This window comes from Sorex araneus, chromosome 8, assembly GCF_027595985.1.
Source record: "Sorex araneus isolate mSorAra2 chromosome 8, mSorAra2.pri, whole genome shotgun sequence".
Classification (NCBI taxonomy): domain Eukaryota; kingdom Metazoa; phylum Chordata; class Mammalia; order Eulipotyphla; family Soricidae; genus Sorex; species Sorex araneus.
In genome coordinates, this window is record NC_073309.1 from 9,962,903 (window position 1) to 9,985,219 (window position 22,317).

The following is a 22,317-nucleotide window of genomic DNA, read 5'->3' on the forward strand; positions in this document are numbered from 1 at the left end:
ATCCTACTCTATATCTAGGAAAATTAATAAAGAGCCTGAAAGAGATAATATTACAGTTAAAATATCCACTCTTAAATGCGTAGATCCTGGAATTTCCAGAGACAAAGTATTACATTGTCTGAGCTTAGCAATAAGATTTCTTATAGACTTAGGGGGACATGCCTTTTAAACCAATACTACATGACATTTGCCATTGATTCCTGGGTCTTATTATGTGTTTCTTACAACATCTGAGAACTAACTTATAGAGTTCTAGTAAATCCCCACCAGCATGCCATGTGTTTGGAACACTGAATAACTTACTTAAAATAAACTACACAACACTGATGCTAGTCCTGTTAGATTAAGACAAATTAAAAATCTAATACATAGTTTTGCTGTCAGGTCTTAAATGTCAAAGGTCAATATAGTATATTGCAATAAGGCTAGAGGTTACCCATGCCCCAATATTTTATCATAATAAACCAAATAGGGATGAAACACCCAGCAGTGGCCCATAAATCTATTAGCAGTGAACTGTCAATGTCCTATATACCAAGGTAATTTGTTAATTCAGAGTTGGGTCTCTTTTTTCACTAGACCTTGTAAACTCCTTTCTGAAACATCAATAAACCATCTGCTTTGACTTGTTAATCAAATGACTTTATTCAGTCCAAAGCAATTTTTTCCTAATAAAAACAGAGTATTTATCTCCATGGCTATAAAAGAGGATTGTTTTCAACTGTTCACTTATAGTTAAGAAGCACATTTAGTTTGGATTGATTTCCAATGCTTCGGTCATATCTTGTCACTTTCTATTTCATACACACAGCATCTCAGTTTAGCAATTTAGGAAAGGAAAAACAGTCAAATTCTGGGTATGGGACCAACACGCAAAAACTGAAGAAGTTAGAAGGCGAAAATAACTCACCCCCAGTAACTGTAATTCAACATTTTGATATTATCGTTTCTCTCTATTGGGAAGGTTTTCTATCACTCTAAATATTAAGTGTTCACAGTAGCCTCTGTTTCTCTCTCAAATCAGGTTCCAAATATTTGCCTTTTAGTCAGTATTGTTCTGTTCTTAGTCACACAGCAGGTAATATTTATCTATAATGGAAACCTCTTATTCGCTCTTAAACTTTATTGTATTAGTGTAAAATAAAGTCCACTTCAGAGGGCTGGAATCATAGTGTGTGAAGATCTGCAAAGCTGCCCCAGAAAATGGACTCTTTTTTCTTCAACCCACCAAACAGAAATAATATGAGTATCTGAAGTATCCGTGGGGATACTCTCAATGCTGCTCGAGCATCTAGAGGAATCGTCACGCTTCTTGCACTCTGTGTCCTTAGAGCTTACTGCCAGCTGGCAAATGGAGCACAGTCTCTGACCTCTGACCTTGAGTCGGCTCCTTTTGGACTGTTTGGAAAAAATGATGTGTTGGAGAGAGGTCCAGGCATTTGACTTATTACTGAATTGTGCCCTCGTAAAAAACAAAGAAGAAAATCATAGGTGTCCTTTATGAGCAAAGGCCTTCAGTGCAGTCCAAATCTGATGCATTGTAGGAAAGGCTTCTCGGGAAGACCCTTCACAGCTTTCCTGCTGTAAGGCCCTGAACAAAGGAAAAACTATGTAGCAAAGGAAAATTGTAATGAGTATGTCCAAAGTATTTTGAAGAATTGTTTTGACTACTTTTACTTAAACTTATCAGGTGAGATGCCATTTGGATTTTTTTTTAATGACGGAGGTGACATTCTAGAGATTGGACAATCCTGTTTTTGTCTTCTTTATCTTTTCACCTTTGCAGAGAGGAGAAAGAGAAAACTTTCTTAGGCTTTAACTGAAATTTTAGTCTTTTCAATTAAAAAGAATTTTTTTTTGATTATTTGTTTGGGGGCCATAGCCAGTGATGCTTAGGGGTTACTCCTGGCTCTGCACTCAGGAATTAATCCTGGCAGTGCTCTGGGGGACATATGAAGTCCTGGGGATTGATCCTGGGTTGGCCATGTATAAGATAAATGCCCTGTACACTGTACTTTCACTCTGGCCCCAAAATTTTAGTCTTATGTTGAACTCAAAAATAAAATGTGAGAAATGCCTGAAATTTTATAGTAACAGCTATCAGTTTCTAATATGGTCAGTTTTCCCAATGTTTTGCTTTGATTGGTTTTGACAGTATTTCCATAAGATTTTTCTCAATAGTTCCATGAAAACTGTGAACCAATCACTTAAAACAAGATGCCCCTTAGGTATGAAGTTTTGCCAAATTAAATATTTTTTACATACCTCATAAACCAATCATGCATTCCTCTAATGAGATTTGTGTTCTCTGTACTGTAGGGTTTTTTTTCCATGAGGCCAGATAGAGCCTAACTGGAGGTCTTAGTAAAAATAGCCGTTTAGGTATGTTGGAGTAACATAGTCTTTGCTGTTGAGAAGAACAGATAAAATATTCTGACTGTAATACTGAGAAGTGTACACTGGGCTAGAACATCCATGGGGTATCAAATAATATGGAAAATATTATAATTTAAGCAAAACAGAGTTTTGGTTTTGGTTTTTGGCCCACACTGTTCTTACCAAATTTAGAATGGCAAATGCCTAAAAACTTTTTTTAAAGATAGAATTGCATTCTAGTATTTAAAAAACTTTTTGTCATTCTCTTTCCTCTTTCCCTTTTCTTCATTGTTGTTTTTGATGATGATTGTTGTTTTTGATGATGATCTATGGTAGCTGGGGGCTGTATATACACAGGTTGTATATACACAAATGTACACAGCTATCGTATATTTGCTACAGTATTTGCATAATTTTAGATACAGTGCTCAGTGAGGTTGCTAACCAGGCTGGGGCACTCAAACACGTGGCTGCTGTCTCATCAAAGTTTGCCCTCCTGCAGTGGTTCCCTCCAAAGATTACTGTGGTGCTCACAAGTGTGTTTTTCAGAGGCCAGGCTTCCTGGTCATGTATTAGCATAGGTTTATAGTTTCGTTATTTGCCAGATGTTGCACCTTTTTTTTTGTGATGCTCACTTGCACCTAATGTGTGGCTGGAAATTACTCATAGTACCAGAATCCCAGACAGCAGAGCTGCTAGGATTGTACTTAGCACAAGTGAAACACTGTGCATTTGAACTCATGACCATAATCTTGCAAAGCTGGTACTCTTGGTCCCTGTACTACTTTTCTGGGTCCCAGAAACAACTTATTAGGGCTTAACTTGTGGAGTTAAGAAGAGAAGTGTGGGGATGAAAGACAAGCATCATAAAATTGTGTTTAGAATTGAGTCAAATTAACCAGTTGTGCCAAAGCAAAATGTAGTCTAAGAACAGAAATAAAAACCTGTTGCAGAGTTAAAGACAATAATAAATGTGTTGTTCTTATTTTGCATTGTTTATTTATTTAGGCTTTGGGGGCCACACCTAACAGTGCTAAGAGTTTACTCCTGGTTCTGTGCTCAGGGATCACTCCTGGCAGGGCTCAGGGGACTATATGGTGCCAGGAATTGAAACCAGGTTGGCCATGTGCAAGGAAAGTGCGCCCTGCCTGCTGTACTATCTTTCTGGCCTGCTTTTTTAGCATTGTTGATTTGCTTTTTTACTTTGTTTTGCCCTAGTAACATGCATTTTGAATTTTGTTTCTGTGTGATATTTCTTAGAAAACTTTACAGAAATTGCTGGTTATAGGATAGGGTAGGGAAAAAAAAGCATTGCTTTATGAAGCAGATTTAGTCAGTAATTCCAGGAGAATTGGTCACAATTCTCAAAAAGTCCCCTTTTTTGCCTGAGATGATGATTTTGAAATGAATAGAATGCTGATTCACATTGAAGTTAGGTTAGGTTAATAGATCAAAGACTATGCAGAACATTTATGAAGATGACTAAACAATAGGTAGAAATAAATAATAAGGAAATAAAAAATTGATTAAAGTGTACCTATCTAACAAAGCTATAACCTTATTAAAGCTAGTATCTAAAAGGGATACAATTATATGCTTTTATTTCTTCCAGCATAACTATACAAAAATTTCAGAATGCATTTTGAAGATCTTAATAAAAGGAAATTAATAAGATGGCATTTTGAGACATTAAAGGGTTAGGAAAAAACTGTAAAATTTAATATAAATTAATATGAATTGACTAAGCAAAAAGCTGCATGAGAAGTGACAATAAATATTTAAAATATCAAGGAAAACTATAAGATGATAATATTCCACTGGGGGTTATGCATGCAAGTTGTTTCTTATATCTTACTAAGAACAAACTTTTAAGTTCACTATTAAGAAATTTTAACTAACGCCTTCCGCCCAGATAAGATCCAGAGCTGCGGCGCGAAAAATGGACCCTCTGCTCCTAAAGACTATGACCCATTTTGGCACCCAGAGTAGCTTCTTGCAGAAATGCATCTAGACTGTGAACTGAGCTAAAATATCAGAAACTGCTGTCACAGCCGCATGAACTCAAAGTCTTCACTCTCAGCAATGAAAAGAAATTATTAAATGATGCCTTTTCAGCAGGCCTGATTGTTGGGGGGAAATTCCAAACAATAATAGTGAGTTCTCTATTGAAATATTGAATGTATTCAAAGTATAGAGAGAATAAAGTGAAGATCATTAGCTACTTAGGTGGGGGGTGGGTGGGAGGGGGGTATATTGGGGTTCTTGGTTGTGGACCATGTGCACTGGTGAAGGGATGGGGGTTTAATCAGTATATGACTGAGACTTAAAAAAAATTTTTAACTAAGATTCATTAAGCTAAGCTTTGTAAATTGAAATAAAGATGGTTTACAAGAGTATAAATGTTTATGTTTTAGAAGTACAATATCACCACACGGTTCTCACAACAAAAGTACTTATATCTCTCCATTATAGTCTATTTTCAGCTTATGATCCCATAAACTCAATTCAGTGGTCAGAGTCTGAGTTTGTTTTCTTTGAGCCCTCTCTGTTCCCTTTATTTGCTTTTTAGAGATCCTCTGGTATTTGTCTTTTTTCCTGAATGAGTTGGCTTAGCATGCCCCCTCCAATTCCACCCATATTGTATCAGAAAGCAATGCTTCCTCTTTCTTTATGACTAAGTAGTATTCCATTTTGTCTATAACTCTTCTTTATCCTTCCATCTGCCTTGAGCATGCAAAACTGCAGTGCTTGCTGGGGAGGGTGTGGGGGGCTCCACATTGTTGTGGCCCTGCTGGGACTGAGTTGTGTACGTGGCTTCAGGACAGAACTCATGACTTCAGGTTTGCAGGGCAGATGTTTCCAATTACTGAGCCATTCCCCAGATACCAGTTTTTAATTTTTTGGGAAATCTCAGTTGATTTTTTAGAGGCTGATCCCATTTCCATTTCCACCAACAATGTTTGATGGTTTTTTACTCCATGCCTTGACCAACACTTGTTATTTGTGACCTTTTTATTGTAGGCTAGTCTCTCAGTGTGACATGGTGTCTCATTGTCCTTTTGATTTGCAGTTCTTTGATAAATTATAAGCGTTTTTTTATGATCCTGTTGCATCCTGTATGTATTCTTCTATTAAATGACTTTATGAGCTTCATGAGCTAAGATTTAAATATGTTATATGTGCCAGAGAGTTAATACGAAAGGTAAGATCTTGCCTTGCACATGGCCAACCCCAAGGTTCAATCCCTGAGCTACATATGGTTTCCCAAGCTAACCATGAGTGATCCCTGAGTGCAGAGCTAGGAGTAATCCCTGAGCACAGCTTGGTGTCACCCAAAAAAGAAACAAAAAAATTAATTTGTTCTCTCATGTTTACCTTTAAATTTATCTTAAATTAAGCTTCTGCACCTTAAAAGAAACAGTGACCAAAATACAAAGACAATCTACAGAATGGGAAAGGATATTTACGCAGTACCCATACAATAAAGGGTTGATATCAAGGATATACAATGCACTGGTTGAACTCCACAAGAAGAAAACTGCCGACCTGATCAAAAAATGGGGTGATGAAATGAACAGAAACTTTCCCAAAGAAGAAATCCGAATGGCTGAGAGGCACATGAGAAAATGCTCAACATCACTAATCATCAGGGAGATGCAGATCAAAACAACAATTAGATATCATCTAACACCACAGAGACTGGCCCACATCCCAAAAAACAAAAGCAACTGGTATTGGCATGGACATGGGGAGAAAGGGACTCTCTTTCACTGCTGGTGGGAATGCAGACTGGTTCAGCCCTTTTGGAAAACAATATGATGATTCTCAAAAAATTAGAAATTGCGCTTCGCTTCCATTTGACCCAGCAATACCACTCCTGGGAATATATCCTGGAGAGGTAAAAAGGTATAGTAGAAATATGACATCTGCATTTCTATGTTCATTGCAGCACTGTTTACAATAGCCACAATCTGGAAAAAAACAGAGTGCCCAAAAACAGATGAGTGGTTAAAGAAACTCTGGTACATCTACACAATGGAATACTATGTAGCTGTCAGAAAACATGAAGTCATGAAATTTGCATATAAGTGGATCAACATGGAAAGTATCATGTTGAGTGAAATGAGTCAGAAAGAAAGAGACAGACACAGAAAGATTGCACTCATATGTGGAATATAAAGTAGCTGAGGGGTACAAGCTTGCAATGATGCAATTTCTGGCAGATATTTCTCTGGACTTAGTTACTAAAATACTAAAATACAGAAATCCAAAGCCGTATGGCCGCTAGTGCGGCCACCTGACCTCATATCTCTTCATTCTCAGCAATGGAAAACAAATTATTAAATGCTTCCTTTTTAGCAGGTCCGACTTTAGGGGGAGAACCTCCAAGCAATGATAGTGAGTTTTTTTGTTGAAATATTGAATGTAATCAAAGTAAAGTGAAAGTAAAGTGAAGTTTATCAGTTACACAGGCGGGAGGGTGGGGAGGTAGGGTGGGGGAGGTATACTGTGATTCTTGGTGGTGGAATATGTGCACTAGTGAGGGATGGGTGTTCAAGCATTATATAACTGAGACTTAAACCTGAAAGCTTTGTAACTTTCCACATGGTGATTCAATAAAAGAATAAATTAAAAAATAATAATAAATTTATCTTAAACTTACAATTCTTTGTCCTAAAAACACACTAAATTAAAACCTCAAATTAGTGCAGTAAAGATAAAATGGTTTTTGATTATTAGAGAAACATAACACATCTTTATAATATTAATGAAATGGAAGTTCCTTGATCTGGCTTTTTTTTATTTCATCTTATGTACATAAATATGCAGATCTAATCATAATCATGCTTTTAAAAATAACTGTTTACATTTAAATGAAAGAATCAGAAAGAATGTATTTTATGTGCAAAACTTTCCTGTATATTCATTTCGGAAAGATTGTTTCTATGCTACAGAAATTTACTAATTTTTTTTTACCTACTTACATTTCAAAGATGCAAATTAAACTAGGAACTTTTGTTAAGAAAAATATTTTCATTAACTCTTCTGTAGAGTGGTAATTACTTTTTGACTAACTGGCCAGTTATTATATAAATTAATTTCTCTCCATTTGTTTGCTTATATATACAAATAGGCATTAGGGATTAATGCATTTGCATTTTATATTAGTATCATAGATGTTCCTTATATATGCAATCAATAGACTACTGTGTGAAAATTTGCTTTAACAAATGTGCTTTTCAAAAGTAAGTTATGGGATATGGCTGCTCATAATAGTGGGATTCCAAGTAATTTTTTTTGTTTGTGGGGGTCACACATGGTGGTGCTCAGGGCTTACTTCTGGTTCTGTGCTCAGGAATCACCAGGTATTTTTTTCGGCAACCATCTCTCTACATTTTTCAAGGCTTACATATTGGCACTTATTCAGAAGTAATAGAAAATCAAGAGTCAGGGCAGTAGTGGTAGTATAAGGTAGGATGCTTACCTTGTATGTAGTCAATCCTTGGTTCTCTCCCTAGCACCTATAGGATCTTGAGTGGTTCCTGAGCTCAGAACCAGGAATAAGCCCTAAGCACCACTGGGGGTGGGCCAAACACACACACACACACACACACACACAAATCAAGAGAAAGAATACCCAACAGAGACTTCTCCAGATGATTAGAAAATACTCAGCAATGCTTGGGAGGCCATAGGGGATGCCAGGGATCAAACCCAGATTGGCTACATGCTAGACAAGCATTCTACCTGCTATACTATTGCTTCTGTCTCTAATTTGGACTATATCTCCTATTGAGAACTTTTAGAAAAGTTGGATGAAAGAGGGATGGGGGGAAAAAAAGAACTTGCATAGCAAGTTTTCAAACATTTACAACAAAGGTTTGAACAAGTTTGAGAACTTATATTGCTTTCAATATAGTGAAAACCTTGTCAGAGACTGAGGACATTCAAGAGAGATGAGTCTGGCATTTAAAAAGTGCTTTTCCCTAGAGATATCTGCCATTTCCTGTAGATCCAAGTAGCTTCCATTTCCAGTAAAGATGGCTGAAAAAGCCATCTTTTCAGAAGCTTAAATAGAGATATCCAGAATCATCAAGTCTGTGGGAAATATTTGAGTTCATGCCCTACAAAGAGGGTAGTAATACTGGTTCATTATAGGAGGAAGCATGAACCTGAAATAGAGAAGCTCACTTGGGACTGAAAACAAGCTACAAATTATTTCAAATCTTGATTTTATTTAGATTACACAAAATTGGTAGTGCCCTTTTCTAGTACTAGAAATTATATTTACCACTGATCTCTCTACATTTTCAAGATTTACCTATTGGTACTCTATCAGAAATCAGTAATAGAAAATCAAGGAAAGAAAACCCAATAGAGACTTTTACAGATGGTTTAGGTAATGGAATTTTGGACACAGATTTCATAATGATTATATTATAATGTAAGAATTTTCTGTGTATTCCAACATTAAACTTTTATCAACTATCTAATTCTCAAATGTTTTCTCACAGGGCTGGAGTGATAGCACAGCGGGTACGGCATTTGCCTTGCACGCGGCCAACCTGGGTTCGATTCCCAGCATCCCATATGGTCCCCTGAGCACGGCCAGGGGTAATTCCTGAGTACAGAGCCAGGAGTGACCCCTGAGCATTGCTGGGTGTGACCCAAAAAGCCAAAAAAATGGGGGGGGGGGCTTATGGGCTACATTTTATTCTATTGAGTGTGTCTTTTGATGCACAAAGTTTTAATTTTCATAAGGCTGTATTTGTGCGTTTTGGGGCCACATCTGGCACTGTTCAGGACTTACTCCTTCCTTTGAGTCATTCTGGGCCCTTCTGAATTGTCCTGTGTCTATGGTGGTATCTTTCATTCTGTGCTTTTTATTGGTGAGTTTAAACCTGTAATATTTAGGATAATTATTGATATACCTGGGGCTTACTTTTTGTTTGGTTTGGGGTTTTGGGGGGTGTGGTTTTGACCACACTCAGAACTTCTCAGGGGCTACGCCTCGCTCTGTGTCCAGGGGTCACTCCTGGTGGTCCTTGGAGGATCAAAGGCATGCCATAGATTGAAACTGGATTAGCCCTGAAGCAAATGCTTTAACTCCAGTCTTGTTTCTCTGACCATTTTAAATTGTTTTTTTGTTTGTGTGGGTTTTGAACCATCTCTGAGAGTGCCCAGGGTCTATTCCTAATTCTGTGCTTTGGAGTGACCTTCCCAAGCAGTGCTCCAGGGATCTTACTGTGGTGCTGAGTGTTGAACTGGAGTTTGTTGCATGCAGGACAAGCACCTTAGCCCCTGTACCATTTGCTCAGCTCGGCTTTCTGATTGTTTTATAAATATTATTTGGAGGTTAAGGCCACATCTAGCTATGCTCTGGAGGTACTTCTGACTTGGTGCTCAGAGACCAAGTATTGCTAAGGGTCAAACTGGGCCTCCTCCATGAATAGCAGGTTCTTGAGCCTATCCCCCTGGACCCGTTTATCCCCATTTGCTTCTATCTGCCTTTTCATTTAGATAGTTTTTCCTAATGAGCCCCTCTATTTCACTTATTCTAGGGGTATACTCCAGATTTTGGTTTTTGTTGGAGGGTTTTGGTTTTGTCAATGTATATGTAAGATGCTCCTTTTTGTGTACTGGATTGATTCATTGTTATTCTACTATGCAGATTCTTTTTTTTTTCCTTCCTCCCCTCTGATGTTTTGTGGTCTTATATAACTTGTTTATGTTTTTTCCTACTGTTTTAGTTTGCCCCCTTACTCAGTTTTTATGTTCTTTTGTTTCTTCTTTCCATGTATTAGAATTTTTTTCAACATTTCCTTTAGAGCAGGTCTGTAGGGTTAACTGTCTGAAAAAAAATCATTATTTCTCTGTAATATTTGAATGATAATTTGCCAAGTATTCTTGGCTATTTTAAAAAAATCTTTAGTAATGTAAATATGTCATTCCACCCTCTTCTAGCCTTTGTAGTTTCTGCTGAGAAGTCTGATGAAACTTTAGAATGGATGTATCCTTTTATGTTACTTTTTTCCAGCAGCCTTCAATACTTTTCTTTATTATTGGTGTTTGATAATTTAACAAATTTGTTTCTTGGCATAGGCCACATTTGCTGTTAGGAATTTGGGTTCTCTCAGCTTCCTGAACATCCATGATTCATTCAGTCTGGAAAATTCTAACCTATTAGTTCTTTGTATATGGACTGGCGTGAGAGCACAGCATGTAGGGTGTTTGCCTTGCTCGCGGCTGACCCAGGTTTGATTCCTCCATCCCTCTCGGAGAGCCTGGCTAGCTACTGAGAGTATCCCGCCTCGAGGCAGAGCCTGGCAAGCTACCCATGGCGTATTCGATATGCCAAAAACAGTGACAAGTCTCACAATGGAGACATTACTGGTGCCCACTTGAGCAAATCAATGAACAATGGGATGACAGTGCTACAGTGCTATATGGTCTCTGATCCTTTGTCTCTTCATTTTTTCAGAATGTGCTTTTTATTTGTATTTATATTTCCAATGGAACCCGGGGCTGAGATCTCCAAGCCTGCTTGGATCGGGACTGGGCCTCCTTCTTAACCCCCCCTACTCAAACCCCACATTTTCCAGTAGCTTGGCAGTCACACCCACAAAATGCCCCCGGCTGCCGTGTAATCCTATCAATGGCCAAGATCCAGAGACTATAAAACCAAGCTCCGGAAGCTTATAGCCTAGTTCTCCCTCTCAGAGAACCTGTCAAACTACTGAGAGTTTCCTATCCACATGGGAGAGCCTGGCAAGTTCCCCATGGTGTATTCATATGCCAAAACCAGTAACAAGCTGGGTCTCACTCCCCTGACCCTGAAAGAGCCTCCAATGCGGCACCATTGGGAAGGACGAGTAAAGAGAGGCTTCTAAAATATCAGGGCTAGGACAAATGGAGACGTTACTGAGACTGCTTGAGAAAATCGACGATCAATGGGATGATGATGATGATGATATTTCTGATGGTATTTTTGACATTTTTCTTCACTTGTTTCTCAGCCTGTTTCATCCTCTTTTATTTGAGTCATTTCTGTCATTTTATCTTCAAGTTCTGAATCTTTCCTTAGCACAATTGAATCTCATCATTATTATTTCCTTGTTAGATGGAATGTCATTCAGTATGCTGGTCTTTTTTTAAATGTAGGAGTACTGCTATTTATTCAGCCACTAATTAAGCTGATTGAATTGAGCATGAACTCCACATTACTTAAATTTTTTTAATTGAATATCCATGATATAGACTATTATGAAGATGCTCATAGTTGGGTTTCAGTTATACAGTGATCCAGCAACTATCTCTCCACCACTGTACATTTCCCACCACCAGTGTCCCTCATTTCCCTCCCACCATCGCCCCAAGCCCCCTCCCCCACTCCCAGTCTCCCTCTATGGAAGACACTTTCCTTCTTGCTCTCTCTCTCTCTCTCCTTTTCCTTTTGTGTATTATGGTTTGCAATACAGGTGCTAAGAGGTCATGGTGTTTATTCAGGGCATTCAGCATTTTTATTGGGATGGTAAGGCTGGAGTAGCTTTTCTATTGCTTTGGGGTGTGGATGTGACTGCCAAGGCTTCCAGAAGTGCAGGGAGGTGGGGGCAGGTAGCCCATCCCAACCCCGAGAAAGCCTAGAGATTTCAGTCACAAAATTTACATACCCAAATTTTCAGCAGATTGTCACTGTGAGATCCTTCCTGAAAATGGTGGAGTCAGCCTAGGAGTATTTTGGTGATTTTGGATTGTAGGAGCAAGCAGCTGCCATGGTGCTTGGGTGGGCACCATGCTGATCTGTGCCCCTCCAACTTTCCCTGGTCTGTTCAGCCATGCATGGGTACAAACTTAATTGCAGCTTTTGATCTCTTTTGAGATTTATCTATGGGTCTTTGAAATAAGACCGATAACTGAGCTTGTATAGCTGAGCCGCAGGTGGTTTGTCAGCATGGCTCCCTAACGTTTAGCCATTTAATTTCTTGGTAAGCTTGGTCCCAAGTTGTTGGGGTCCATCCAAATGCACAATGGTAATTTTGGGGTATCAGGAAGTCTGAAGGCACCATCAGGCTGCTGATGCACTTGCCCCACAGTTACAGCACCATACCCCCAATATGCTGCTCTTTATATTTCTTTCTTTCCTTATTTCCTTCTTCTTTCCTTCTTCTTTCTTTCTTTCTTTCTTTCTTTCTTTCTTTCTTTCTTTCTTTCTTTCTTTCTTTCTTTCTTTCTTTCTTTCTTTCTTTCTTTCCTTCCTTCCTTCCTTCCTTCTTCCCTTCCTTCCTTCCTTCCTTCCTTCCTTCCTTCCTTCCTTCCTTCCTTCCTTCCTTCCTTCCTTCCTTCCTTCCTCTCTTTCCTTCTTTCCTTCTTTCTCTCTTTCTCTCTCTCTCTTTCTTTCTTTCTTTCTTTCTTTCTTTCTTTCTTTCTTTCTTTCTTTCTTTCTTTCTTTCTTTCTTTCTTTCTTTCTTTCTTTCTTCTTGCAGAGGCTTGATCCTTACACACACAAGGCAAGTGCTTTAACACTGAGCTATATTCCTGACCTCTCATTTGGATTTTTATAAAATAGTGAAGAGCACCATGTGCTTTTTTTTAATATATCCTAACTTGCTTTTCTTCATTTACATATTTACATTGAGGTTCTGTAACTTACTTTCATTATGATGGACTTTCTAACTTCTTTGTAACATTTTCTAATTCTGTCCCTTTTTTTAATATCCTATTTTTTATTATTTTATTATCTTTTCCTCCTCCTCTTTGTTGTAGTGATGGTGTTGTTACAATTACCGGGGTGCTCAGATGCCCAGTGCTCTCTAAAGTGTGTTCTTCTTTAGTTATGGTTCTTGTACACATGCCTGCAAGGGCTGACATTCATTAATTAAGCATATAAATTATAGTAAGTATTTTTGGCTGTTCATTTTAATCTCCAGTAATTTAAATTACTAGAGTTTCAGTACTCATCAGGGGTCACAGTATTGCTCAAACATATGCTTGCCAGGGATGTCACCTGGCCGTGACACTTGCACGTCTGTTTAGTTTCAGTGTTTACCATGGGTTGCATCTCTCTGGGATAATTACACACATCTGCTGCAATGCAGCTGAAAACTGCAGCACGAGGGGTCACAGCAGGGCCCCCAGGCTCAAACCTCAGCGTAGCCAGGACCACACTTGGGGCATATGGTCATGCTAGGGATTTGAACTCATAGCCATACTTCTGCAAGGAAGGAGTTCTAAGCCACCATGTTTTTCCTCTAGTCCCAATACTGCATCTTTCTGTTTGCTCTCTGAGGAGCTATTCTTTCATTTGAGGATCCATCTTAAGTTTACAAAGGCTTGTCTGCTTCTTTTGTTTTCCTGCAGGTGGTGGTATGACTTTATTTTTGGAATTATCATTTATTTAGTTACAATGGGAAAGAGGTTAGGAGATTGAAATCCGTGTTTAACCATGGTACTACTAGTGGCAGTGGAGGGCTAGGAGGTAGCCCAAAGGGAGAGCTCCCTGCTGTCCTTCCAACTCTGCAGCTATTCCTGGGCCCTAGCCACATCAAAAGTCTGAGTTACAGTTCTCTGCATCTGGATCACACCCAGGTTTCTGACTAATTCAGTTCTCAGTAAGAGAGAGAGGGGATCAGCCAGTCCAGCTGTTGTTAACATAACCCCCCTGGACTTTGGTTTTGTTCCAGAGTTTGATGCTTGCCGGCAGTCTTTCAACCTCATTTGGGAGTTTCCTTATATTATTGGGCTTCATGTTCATCATCTGTGTCCCCCTGCACTGTGGACAGATCTACTGGTACCTAAAGTTGTTGGCATGTGCTATACTGCAAGACCTTACTTGATCCCTCTTTTATTTCATGCACCACAATCACCAATCATTATATGGCTATGTGTCTTCTTGGCAGAACAGATTGTGAGCTCATGAGATATTCCTGTGATGAACAGTTGGTTTCTGGTTGTGCTTTAGCAGAGACCAGTTCTTGTAGGTATTCTATCCCTTCTATGGAAGTTTCTCATTGAGCTTTACTTGTTAAGGCCCTGTGTCTAATACGGTAACATGAAGATTGGGGCTTCTAAATATCAATTTGAGTCAACAGCTGAGTCCATTAATAACTCTATGTGTGAGGGTTTGTTTCTGGATGTTTAGTTTATTTATTTATTGCCCCCCCCCAAGTAATGCTGAGGTGGCCCTGGAAACCACTTCCAGCCAATGTCAGCTTGGCCATGTGACCCTAATGATTGCTGGTTGGACTTAACAGTGCTGCTTGGACCCAGGGGTACACAGGGCTACCCCATTGTGCTTAGGGACTACCATGGCTATACCTGTATCACGAGGTATAATGATGAAGTGCCTGGGTCAAATCAGGACTTTTTTTTTTTCGGCATGGGGGGGTGTTTACATCCAGCAATGCTCAGAAGTTACTTCTGGCTCTACACTCAGGAACTACACTTTGGTGGTGCTTGGAGGACCATATGGGATGCCGGGGATTGAGCCCAGCTTGGCCGTGTGCAAGGCAAACGCCACTATCTCTCTGGCCCCAGCCAGGATTTCTTGAATGTGAGGCATATACTCCTTTTGTCTTGTCTTCCCGACCCTTCTAAAATGTTATTTTTATTGCACTTGAGGAATCTTCACACTGATGCCCATAATACCTACACCAATCACTTTACATTTCCACCAACAGGTGATAAAGGTTCTATTTCCCACAGCCTTGTCAACACTTGTTTCTCTGGTGTTTTTTGATACAGGTGATTCTCACAGGTGTGAGGTAACATCTGGTTGTCCTTTTGATCTCTATCTCCATAATAGTTATAATAAGCATTTTTTAATGTACCTATTGGATAAACAAGATATGTTTGTCCATTTTTTTTTGTTTTGGGGACCACACCAGGTGATACTCAGGAGTTACCCCTGGCTCTGAACTCAAGAATTATTCCTGTCAATGGATGGATACCATATGGTGTATCAGAGTTCAAACCCAGCGTTGTCTACTTGCAAGGCAAATGCTATACCCATTGTACCATCTCTCCAGCTTCTGTATACCTTTTAAGCAAAGTATTTGTTTAGATTTTTTTCCTGTTTATTGATGGAGTTGTTCTTGTTGTTAAGTTTTGTGAGGTTTTATATATCTGGGACATTAGCCTTTTGTCAGTAAGGTATATGAATATCTTCTCCCATTCAACAGGGTGATTTTTTGTTTTAATAATTTTTAAAACATTTTTGCTGTGTTGAAGCTTTCTATTTTGATGTAATTCCATTTGTTTCATTTTGCTTCTGTTTTTCTTGCTGATAGACTTGAATCTCTGTAGACACCACTGAAATCTGTATCATAGTGTTTTGCCTGCTTACTTCCATACATGTTATAGTTTCAGGTTTATTATTCATATCTTTAATTCACTTTCAGCTAGCTTTTGAGCCTGGTGTGAGAAAACTGGTGATACAGTTTTTGTTGTTTTACATATTTCTGTCAGATTTTCCGACAACATTTATAAAAGAGACTTTCAGGTGCCAGATAGTACAGTGGGTAGGGCACTTTGTCAACTTTGTTAAAACCTTTGTTAAAGATTGTCTGGGCTAGAGCATTAGTACAAAGGCTAGGACATTTGTCTTGCACACGGCTAACCAGGTTCAATCTCTGGCATCTCCTATGGTTCTCCAAGTCCCGCCAGGAGTAATTCCCAAGTGCAGATCCAGGAATAAACCCTGAGCATCACTGGGTGTGACCCAAAAAGAAAAAATATTAATTGTTCATATAATCGGGACTTTATTCTGGGCTCTCATTTTTATATCATTGATATCTGTGCCTATTTTTATGCGATTACCTTTTTGTTTGGAGATATAGGGGGCTTCGTTATTGTTGTTGTGTTTTGTTATGTTTTCCTTTGACCATACCTAGCAGTGCTCAGTGACACTCCTGACTCTGCTCAGGACCATCCCTGATGGTGCTCAGGGACAACTCCTGGCTCTGTGCTCAAGAAATTTCTCCGTATGTGGTGCCAGGATTCAACTAAATTTGCTTCATCAGCCACATACTTGGCAAGTATCTTACTCTTTGAACTCTCTCTCAAGCCCCAGAGACCTGCAGTTTTGTAGTATACTTTGGATTTTAGATGTGTGAGAACTTTAGTTTTTGTTGCAGAATTGTTTTGGCTCTTTTGTGTCTCTTTTATTACTATTAATTTCTGTTACTCTTTAACTTTTGTTCTGTATCCTGGAAGAATGGCATGGGGATTTTGATAGGGATTGCATTGAATGCAAACAATACTTTCAATGGGATGGTCGTTTTAACAGTTCTTTCCATAAGCTTAGAATCACTTCTGATGCGTTTGTGTTCTTCTCCTTATTTTATTTTAGGGCCACACCCAGCGTACTCAGGGCTTACTCCTGGTGCTATGCTCAGAGGTCACTCCTGGTGTTGCTTGGGGACTATATGTGGTGCCAGGAATCAAAATCTAGTTGGTCACATGCAAGCCTTTCATGCTGTATGATCTATCTGGCCCTTCTATTTCATTTGATAGTGTATTTTTTTTCAGTGTATAAGTCTTTTACCTCCTCTATCAAGTTTATCTCTAGCTAATTATTTTTGTTTTCTTTTGGTGGGGGAGTCCAGTTGTACTCAGGAAATGCTCCTGGCTAGGTGCTCAGAAGTCACTCTGGGAAGTGCTCAGGGGTTCATGTGGTGTTGGGGACCGATCCCAGGACTCTAACATCCCACAGCCTGAGCTCCAGCTCACTGAGCTATCTGCTGGGCCCAGTTATTAGTTATTTTACATGGTCTTAATTGAGAGTAAGGCTTTTTTTTCTTTTAGCTTATTGTTTAATATATAGAAACAACAGATTTTTATATATTGATTTTGTAGCCTGCCACTTTAGTGGCTTATTGTTCCTAATATTATTTTTTTTGGAGTCTATAGGTTTTTCTTGTTAATCATGCCATGTCATCTGAAAATAGTGATAGTTTTACTTTTTTTCAATTGTTATAATTTACTTTCTTTTTAAAAAAATTGGTGCTAGGAATTGAACCTCAGCCTTATGTGTGAAAGGCAGCTGCTTTATTGCTGACCGTATCCATGACCCTACTTCTATTTTCTTTTCTTGCCTAATTATTATGTTGAATGGTATTATTGAATGTGGTATTTTCAAATATACCATTCTAGTCCTATGCCTCATATTATAGAGAAGTTTTAAGTTTTTCACCATTGATTAAGATGTCAGCAGTAATTTTGCAGTGTAACAGTACTAAACATGAAAATTATTTTTTTCAAATTTCCTAGCATGTTATGAACATCTTTCTATACCAGTAAATAGACTTCTATCATTATATTTGAATAAAATATTCCATTGTATGAACCTGTTATCATTTATTTCATTTATTGTTACTAACTTAAATACTAAATACTTGAGCACTAACAGAAAACCCTTATAAACATCTTTTCACACATTTTTAAAAGCTATTTTAAACAATTTATTTATTTATTTATTTATTTTTTGCTTTTTGGGTCACACCCGGCGATGCACAGGGGTCACTCCTGGCTCTGAACTCAGGAATCACCCCTGGCGGTGCTCAGAGGACCATATGGGATGCTGGGATTTGAATCCGGGTCGGCCGCGTGCAAGGCAAACGCCCTATCCGCTGTGCTATCACTCCAGCCCCTAGCTATTTTAAACAATTTTCTTACAGATTTAAGGTCACTAGTTTGTAACAGTTGCTAACTTTAATTTTGTCTTTTATTTTTTTACACACCCAGCAGTGCTCAGGGGCTACTCCTGGCTTTGCATTCAGGAATTTCTTCTAGGGGTACTTAGGGGTACTTATGGGATGACAGGGATCAAACCTGGATCAGCCGAATGCAAGACAAATATCTTAACCGCTGTGCTATTGCTCCAATCCTGGTTTTGTCTTTTTGTGTGTGTGATGTTGGGAATAAAACTTGGAGCCTCACACATGCAAGGCAGATGGTCTGCTGCATCTGTGGTTCCCAATTATTATTGATACTTTAACCCAGGAATCATGAAGCATACTAAGATGAAAAGAAATGTATTTGCATTTTCTCTCGATGCCTAATATATAGAGGCTCACAAACAAATTTGTTTAATAAATGAATTAATTTCATTCTTTTCCATTTCTAGTGTATGTGAACCATTCACATTTAGAAGGAATGCAGCAAAGCCCAAGCTTTGAGAGCAAAGCTAGTATGAGAAGCCAAGCATGAGATATGTAAGTTTGGTTTCTTTACTTTAACATTAATAATAAGTGTTAGAGCATTTATTGAGATCTATGCTCAAATAGCAAAAACACTTTATATTTATTGGCATGTGCATTTCAGGCTACCATTTATTTAATGCTTTACATCCATCATATTTTTAAAATTTCCTCGCCAGCCAATAGAGCATGCTATTATCTGCATTTGGAAGGTAAGATTTAGAGAGGTGAGGTAACAGGCTTAAGGTCACAGAACCAATAAGTAACAGAATCGAGGACTAAATTACACTGTTTAGGAAAAAATAGAGGTGTTGTTTTTGTGATATTTTTCCACATCTACCTGTGTGTGGGGAACCTAATCCTAGCTTGGTGCTCAAGGAATGGAATCTGAGCTCCCACATGCAAAATATGTTACCCCATCCTTTTAGCTCTCACCCCAGTCTGGGTTTCTTATTCATAATCACCATGTCTCCTAAGCATCTTGGTTTTCTGTTGCACTAAAGCAGAATAATTTTTGATGTTGCGATAAAAAAAATAACGTCTTACAGGGCCAGTGCATATTATGAAGAAATATTAGAAAATTCATGTAAGCAAAAGAAATACAAATTAGGGCCAAAGAGATAAGGTGCTTGCCTTGCATTGTGGCCACTCTGGTTTGAATCCCTGGCATACCAGGCGTCATTCTTGAGCCACTCCTGAGCTTTTGAGCATTACCAGGTGGGGCTATTCCTTCCCCCTCCCCCACCATCTTCCCCCCCTGCCCCCACCCCACACACAATGCAAATTATACCTGCCATCCTTTTGTGGAGTACTACTTTCTTTGAATTAAGTTGAAAGAGGTGCTTCACACCTCTGAAATTATAACAATTCCTGTCATCCTGTGTTTCATTCTAAATAGTCTCACTTTGAGATTTGGGCACTTATCATGTATGGAAGCAGCAATACAACATATATGCTTGAACTGACTTGGCTATATTTTCCCCTAGTATTTATTCATAATTCAATAACAAATGTTTATTAAACTCCTGTTGTGTTCAATGTATTCTGCTACCTTTTGAAAATAGAACAGTGATCAAAAACAGACATGGTCCCTGCCCTCATGGAGCTCTCAGTGGATTTGAAGAGTGCAGCATGAATAAAAAATGACATAAATAAATGTAAATCTGGCTGTTGTAAAAAGTGCTTTGCAAGAAAGGAGTGTTTATTTGTAAGAGAATTTGACCTAGTCAGAAAAGGCTTTCCTGATAGAACAAGTATGCTGATATTTGAAAGGAAGATAAAGTAGGGAAGGCAGAACCTTCAAAGGAAAGGTAATAATATGAGGAAAGGTAATAATATGAGACAAGAGAGGTCTGGAGAATGAGGAAGAGAGACCCGGCTGGCGTGGCTAGGAATAGAGTAGCTGGAGGATATGAAACACGATGGGGCAGCAGAGGAAGACAGGGACCAAATCATGCAAAGGCCCTGAGGCAGGATCACACTTGGAAAACTTAAGGGGCAGCACAGATTCCAGCATGACTAGCATGGCATTAACAAGGGCAGAAGAGTGGGAGATGAGACCTGAGAATCCTTCAGTGCTGTCCAGTAGTGTTTTCTTCAGTGATGAGCATGTTCTCTTCAGGCTTCCACTATGATATCCGTTACTCATTTGAAATCGACCACTTGAAATAAGACTAGTTCAATTGAGGAAATGAAAGTTTAATTTTATTTAATTTTTAATAGCCTCTAGCTCCTATATTGTAACTACCGACTTCCTGAATGGTGGTTGGTAGCTGACAAACTTAATTTTAAATTGTATTTAATCTTAATTAATTGAAATTGAAGTTTAAATAGCCATGTGTAGTTAGTGGTCACTGTGTTGGACAGTGCAGCTGTAGCCTTGTGGCCTTTGATTTTACTGTGAAGTAATTTGAATTACTTAAAGTCTACATAGCCAAATTGGTACTTTTTAAAAATTTTAATCAAATAGCAGAGTTTCCTTTAATTAGATAAATATGTAACGATGGTATATATATGACCTAAAGAAATACACTACTGCCTTAACTTTCAGTTTCAGTTGATATATTTGGAGGTGGGGGAGGGGTGGTTGGGCCACACCCGACTGTGCTCAGAACTTACTTCTGAATCTGTGCTCAGGGATCACTTCTGGAAGTACATGGGGTCCATATGGGGTGCCAGGGATTGAACTCAGATCGGCTACATGCAAGGCAAATGCCCTACCTGCTGAACTATATTGCTCTGGCCCCTTTAGTTGATACCTTGAAGTACTTCTCGTAAAATGAAATATAGGCAATTAGAGTATCCTTTGCTTTCTGGTCAGCTTGATGTCTCTTCCTCAATAAAGCCACCTTTGCCTCATTCAAATAATATTCTCATTTACTGCACTTTCTTTTCATATTTCTGGTCATGTGTCAATTTATGTTGATATTTGCATAACTATGTGGTACCATCTCTGTAACTCCCAACCACTCATAAGATTATTATCTAGTGCAGAGACTCTTATTTATATTGAATCCTTAGCATGTGAAATTGTGAGGCCTTAATGACTATTCAACAACTGATTGAAGAAATGGATTATATAGCAGTCTCTTCTTTCACTTCCTCATCTATCTTTTATCCTTATTATTACCCACTGACTTCTGACCATGTAGGGTTATTTACTCCCCTGACCATCTATTCATCCCAATTGTAATTCACTATTGTTTTATCTTATTATTTTGGATGTTTGAGGGACCACACCTTGTGGTCAACTACTCCTGACTGCTCAGGAGTGACCCCTGGTGGTGCCTGGGCCCTGGGGAGCATTAAGGGCTGGCTGCAGCTAGACGGGGACAGGTGCCTTATTTCCTGCACTAGCTCTTGGTCTCTATTCCAGTTTTTTAAAACTTCATAATCATAACTCTGTCTTTAATGCATTAGAGTCTTTATTGAGAGGTTTTTCCCATAAGTGGAAAAGAATTTTACTGTCTTAAAGAGAGATCATGAGAACAAATAAAAAAGTGGTATAATGATCACTAGTTTGAATTGAGTTCTTTTACAATAACAAACCACTGTTTATCTCTTAATACTTCTCAGCTTTCACATATATATGTATATAGATCATATAAAATAAGATGAGTCTACAGTATTTTAAACTAATTGCCATTGGAAATAGTGATGATGGTATGTATTAAATGGCAATATCTCGCCAGTCTCGGGCTGGGGCCGGTACCGGCTCCGGCTCGCGCTCCACCGAGATTCGAACCGGGTGGCCATGTGTTTGCACGGCCGCTTTGCTGCTGAACGACCAAGATACAGAGCCAGCTAGATTACTTCTGAACCCAGCAAGTGCTCGCAGCCATGTCCCCAGAATGTGAACTAAGCTTTTGCTTTATGCTGCCCCAGGAAGGGAAATGATGAAATGTCCCACTTGGATCTTCATGTACTTGATTACTAAAGCACAGAAATCCTAAACCTTGTACCTCTTCATTCTCATTAGTGGAGAACTGATTGTCGGGTGTTTCCTTGTCAATAGGGCCGTGTTTTGGGGGGTAGACTCCAGGAAGAATGGTGGGTTCTGTGTTGAGACCCCAACAATAATAGTGAGTTTTGGGTTGAAATATGGAATGTAATCAGGGTAAAGAGAAAATGAAGTGAATTGTATCAGTTATGCAGGTGGGGTTGGGGGGTGGGGGGATGGGAGGTGTACTGGTGGTTTTTTTTTGGGGGGGGGTGGAATATGGGCACTGGTGAAGGGATGGGTGTT